The 5,741-nt window shown below is 35.7% G+C and overlaps 1 pseudogene; it reads left to right on the top strand.

Moving 5' to 3' along the window:
* The first annotated feature begins 2,803 nt into the window (after positions 1-2,803).
* On the top strand, positions 2,804-4,640 carry LOC143559756 (GDSL esterase/lipase At1g28580-like; annotated as a pseudogene).
* Positions 4,641-5,741: the final 1,101 nt, after the last annotated feature.

Below are 5,741 nucleotides of genomic sequence, written 5' to 3'. Positions count from 1 at the left end.
TGATTGTGAGTGAAGAAAAAGAAAATGTAGTGATAAATGCATAAAAATTATTATTTAATTTAAAAGATGGTAAATATAGTGATTTTTCGTATATAGTTGTAAAGATGGAACGAGGATGGACTGTGAATGCTCTAAGAGCATCCTCAACGTTGTACCTCCATAAAATGTCACATCAAATTCCAAACATTCTCAAAAACCCTATTTTATTACACAACACCAAACCTTCATAACCATGAAAAAATTATTAAAACTATATACATTATATGTATGTATATTGTAGGGGTATGGTACTAAAACCCGGTTCTACGACCCTAAATCTATTATGTTTGGCTTATTTTATTATATGGGCTAATACATTTGTTTTTGGGCCGAGGGGGTTTTGTGGAGGTAACCCTAACTGGGCTAGGCCCATTAGGGTATCATGATGGTGGCCATGAGGCTCCCTATATAAGGAGGTCTCCACCTCCTTATCAAGGGTGGGCAAATTCTCAGTAAGAGCCACCACCATATTTTTGTGTCTGTGAACAAGAAATCCTCAGGATATCTTAGCAGTCGCCTCCACACCCCCGAATAGTTTATCAACGCAATTACTGATTCTTAACTTTAAATTCCGATCAAAACGAATGACCAACTGATCGTTCAATGCTAACCGCAGAAGTTTTTTTATTTTTTTATTTTATTTTTTAGAAAAACCACAATTAATTGCATTAAAAGTGAAACTACCAAAGCCCATTGGATCGAGTAGAAAGATACAGAGACAGAGCTACTTCTTGGGCTTCAGATGGAACACCAAAAAGCCTATATGTTGATTATACCCGTTTCACAAAAAAAAAAAAAAAAAAAAAAAAGCCTTAACTTTTCTATACACACACAAATTGTTTTAACAAGTTAAAAAAAAATATTAGTTTTTGTATCTCATAATATTAGATGATGTTGGCTCAACTTTTGTCTAGTCTGAAAAAGGGCCCAACCGTGAGCTAGGGGCGGCCGGACCGAGTAGCTTCAACTAGGGATGAGCACGGTACTGTACCGGTGTCGATACCGAACATACCGATCCCGAAAATCACAAATTCTTGATACCGGGATAGTACCGGTATTGAAGGTAAAAATTCGGGAAATACTGGTACTGCACCGTACCGGCTTCGAAACTCAAAACTTTGGTACCGATTCGGTACCGACGGTACCGTAATAAGCAACTTTGGTACGGTACTGGACCAACTTTAGTACCCGTACCGTACTGGTACCGAATTTACTCATCCCTAGCTTCAACAAGTTGCTGCGGGCTTAAGGAATATTTAAGGGTTTTTTGTAATGACCAAGTTAAGGTTATTGAGAATTCATGTTAGTTAGGTTATATTAACATTATAAATACATAACTAGGCTATGTTAGTTTATGCTTAATGGACTATTATATGTAGTGGATTATATTTTCGGGTTTTCACAGAGACAATGGTGGCTAATTTATAGTTTTAACTTTCTCTGTCTGAATTACTTAAGGGCGTCTTAATTGGTTACCACTTGTGATTAAATGAAAAGAAAATTGACACTTTTCTTTTAACGAAAATTGGAAATAAATAATCTCACCTTTTATAAATTGGCCAATAATAATCTTACCTTTAAAAATCATTAGCAATGGTCCCACCTTTTAACTATTTTTGTCTCACTGGTCCTCCGTTAAAAAATACTTAACGTCGTTATGTTTTTTCCCTAGTTTCAAACCGAAGTTTTAGGGCTTTTGATCGGAAGAACGATACGAGTCGACCGATGTAAAACTTATTTCGAAATGGTGATCTAAACGACGAACCAATGTTTCAATTCGGGTGCTTGAATTTCCAATTAACAAAAATCAAGCCATTTGAATCACCGTTTCAAAATAAGTTTTACATCAGTCAACTCATATCGTTCTTCCGATCAAAAGCCCTAAAACATCGGTTTGAAACTAGGGAAAAAACATAACGACATTAAGTATTTTTTTAACGGAGGACCAACGAGACAAAAATAGTTAAAAGGTGGGACCATTGCTAGTGATTTTTAAAGGTGTGATTATTATCGGCAATACACAAAATGTGGGATTATTTATTTCCAATTTTCATTCTTTTAAATATGAATTTATGAAAAACTAAGAAAACAAAAGGTGTATAAAATGACGTCGTTTGTTGAAAGGTTGATCATATAACATCACATAATAGTATAATACTTTAGCTAATGCTACATTTTATAACCAAGGCAGCGCTGGTAATTGGATGATGTATTTGTTAAGAGTTAAATGACCCCAGAGATGTGGACACTCTACTAAAGTATGCTATAAATTACGATAATTATATTTCTGGTAAGTAGTGATGAAAAAAAAGACTTTTGACCTATGTTTGTAAAATGATGCTTCTTTTTATAAAATTGAGGGTTCGAGTCATGTAAAAGATTTAAATTTAGAATTAGAGGCTGTGTATTAGATAAATAAATAAATAGTTCACACTTCCTATTAATATTTGGTTTAGCTATTTGTCTACACTCAATTATATATAACTAGTTTTTGAACCGCGCATTGTGACGCGTGGCTTATGAAAAAGTTAATTAATTGTAATTATTCATAGAGTTCTTAAATGTTAGGTGTAACATAGCATTCAACATCTTTTATGTTTTTTAAGTTATATGGAATCTTGTTTAGTTATGAGTACAAGTTGTTAATGCAATGTTGCAACGTCAAATAGGGCCACTTAACATATAATAATCGTTGCTTTATATATAGAGCGTAGGAGAGGATGAGCCATCGATATTATCTCTAGCTGGAATTACAAAGTAGCCAATGGCTTCTTCTTCAAGGTCCATATATTTAGCAGGTTTCTTGGTGGTGTTATGGAGTGCTAGGTTGTATGCTAATGGATGCTATCCATCCATCATCAGTTTTGGTGACTCCCTTGCTGACACCGGGAACCGAAAACAACTGGCTTCCATATCCAACGTAGGATTTCCATGTGTTCCTCCTTATGGCCAAAACTTCATTGAACAATCCACTGGTCGTTGCTCCAATGGTCGTCTCATCATTGATTTCCTAGGTAACTCACTCACCTCCTCTCTTCGCGGAATTGGGATGCCCACAATGTTCATATTGCTTTGGTCTTTGTAGCTGAGAGTCTTGGGTTACCGCTAATACAACCATATTTCCACGATAATGTGAGTGGCGATGTGGTGGAATGGAGACAAGGAGTGAACTATGCTGTGGAGGGTGCTACTGCATTGGATGCATCGCTTATAGCCAAATTGAGTGGACTTCTTGTGGTTAACTCGTCTTTGGGAGTTCAGTTAGCGTGGTTTAAACAGTCAATGACTTCTATTTGTGGCAACACTTCAAGTTTGTCTTATCAAATTATTGAGTATCTTTTTACACCCTTTAATTTTACTTCTTAATCTATATATTTGTCAACTCTCTCAAAAAAAAATAAATAAATAAAATAACATTACTACTTTATTTGGTCAATTGCTTAACAGGAGTTGTTATTACACTCGTATGTTAGTTTAGTTCTTCGTGATTAGTTCACTAGTATATTAATTAGATTGATTGATTATAACTCTTGGCAGAGTGTAGAAACTTCATTGAACGGTCTTTGATCCTAGTGGGTGAGATTGGTGGTAACGATTACAATTGTCCATTATTGACGGGAAAATCCATTGATGAGGTCGAACCATATGTGCCTCTTGTTACTGATAAAATCGTCTCGGTAATAAATGTAAGAAGCTCACCAAATCATATTAACGCGTTTAAACTTCTTACTACCATAAACTATCACCAATACATCAAGAAAAATTTGTTTTCTTAAAGTCTAATACCTTAAATTGTCGAAGGGAGAGTATATGAGTTGAAGTAACCTTATATTACGACCAATGATTTAAAAATTTTGGTTTTTTCGATATCTAAAAGTGTGTGGTTAAATTTGTTTTTGACTTCAATTTAATAGTATAAATCTGTATCCGCTTGATTCTTATTGTTTTAATTTGTGATGCCTATAATCTAACAGTTTTAAGCACAGGAGTTGATTGAGATGGGAGCACGCACTCTAGTTGTTCCAGGAAACTTTCCGATTGGATGTTTTCCATGGTATTTGACAGCTTACGGGTATGGTAAGGAAGATCGTGATCCTATAACTGGCTGCCTTACCAAGTTAAATGAGTTCGTTGAATATCATAATAAAATGTTGCGAAAAAATTAAATCGTATTCAAGAGCTTAATCCTAAGGTCATTATCATCTATGCTGACTACTACAATGCTATCATGCAAATTTACCATTCTCCAGACGAATATGGTATGTAACATGTTATTAACTCTAATGAATGCGGTAGAAGCAAAATTCAAGCTTTGCAAAATGGACCTTGTTGCAGGATTCCAAAACGAGACCTTAAAGGTGTGTTAAGGATGTGGAGGACCATTTAATTTCAGCCTAGCAAGAAAATGTGGAGATATGTGTAAGACCGTGTGTGATGAACCAAATGCGTATGTTAGTTGGGATGGAATACACTTAACCGAAGGGGCATACAAATTGATTTTCAAAAGTTTATTTCAAGGGCCATTTACCACGCCCGAATTTTATTCCTTGTGTCCTGCATCAACATCACAAGCGGGATTCGGATTATCAAGGTCTGCATAAGCCTGTTGCATAATGCCACCAAAAAAAATAATAATAAAAGATGAATTACATATTTGATAAGTTGTAAAGATTCATATCTAGTTTATAAACTGTACATAAGAAATGATGTATTTTTCAATGGTATGTGGAGTACCTTTTACTCTAGTTTACTTACAAGATCAATTATCAGCACAATTAATGTCATCATATATAATAACCTAAGCTTCATGGACGAATGATTGACGCTAGAGGTGCACAAATCGGTTTTTTTGAAAAAACCGGTTCGGTTTTTAACCGGACCGGTTTTTTTTATCCAGAAAAAAACCGGTTCGGTTAATAACCGGACCGGTTATTAACCGGTTATTATTGCTGAAAACTCAAACCGGCCAAACCGGTTTGGACCGGTTTAGAAACCGGTTAGAACCGGTTATTAAACCGGTTTTTTTATAACCGGTTTTTAAAAACCGGTCTAACCGGTTAACCGGTTTTTTTTTTTTTTTTTTTTTTTTTTTTTTTTTTTTTTTTTTTTTTTTTTGCTTTAGGGTTTAGGGTTTCGTTGTTAGCATTCTTTGCTTGGAAGATTAAAAACACATAACTTTCATTTATAGCTTTTACATTAAAAATACAAACATTAAATCGTTATCGCATATTCGTAACTCAAAAATACAAACATTAAAGAATGTTTAGACACGATTACATTAACAAGTTGATGTTTGTTACTCATTTTCTTCGCTACCCGATCCCGAGCTATTCCTTAGGTAATCGTCGTACGCGGCTTCTTCATCGGTCATTGGTTGAGTGTGTCCTTGATTGACCTCGTCTTCATACAAGGCCGCCTCATAGTCCATTTCCCCCTCGAGTGAGCGTTGATGTTGTGCCCTGTCTAAAGAGTCCAAGTAATCCTTGTAGCAAATCGACATCTCTACAGCTGGTGGAGTGAGTCGAGTCCTCCTAATCGATATAACCCTGCCAGAAACAGAAAAAGCAGACTCCGAAGCTACCGTGGAAGCTTGGACCGTTAGTAAATCTTTGGCCATGGCGGCGAGGATCGGAAACTCATCCTCCTTACCTCTCCACCAAGCCAGCAAATCAAGACTTCTAAATTCATCCGGAGTCATGTGT

This window comes from Bidens hawaiensis, unplaced genomic scaffold (genome assembly GCF_021521415.1).
Source record: "Bidens hawaiensis isolate Kalapana, Puna unplaced genomic scaffold, B.hawaiensis_p1.1 tig00020030_1, whole genome shotgun sequence".
NCBI lineage: Eukaryota > Viridiplantae > Streptophyta > Magnoliopsida > Asterales > Asteraceae > Bidens > Bidens hawaiensis.
This window is presented reverse-complemented; position numbering and strand designations above follow the sequence as displayed.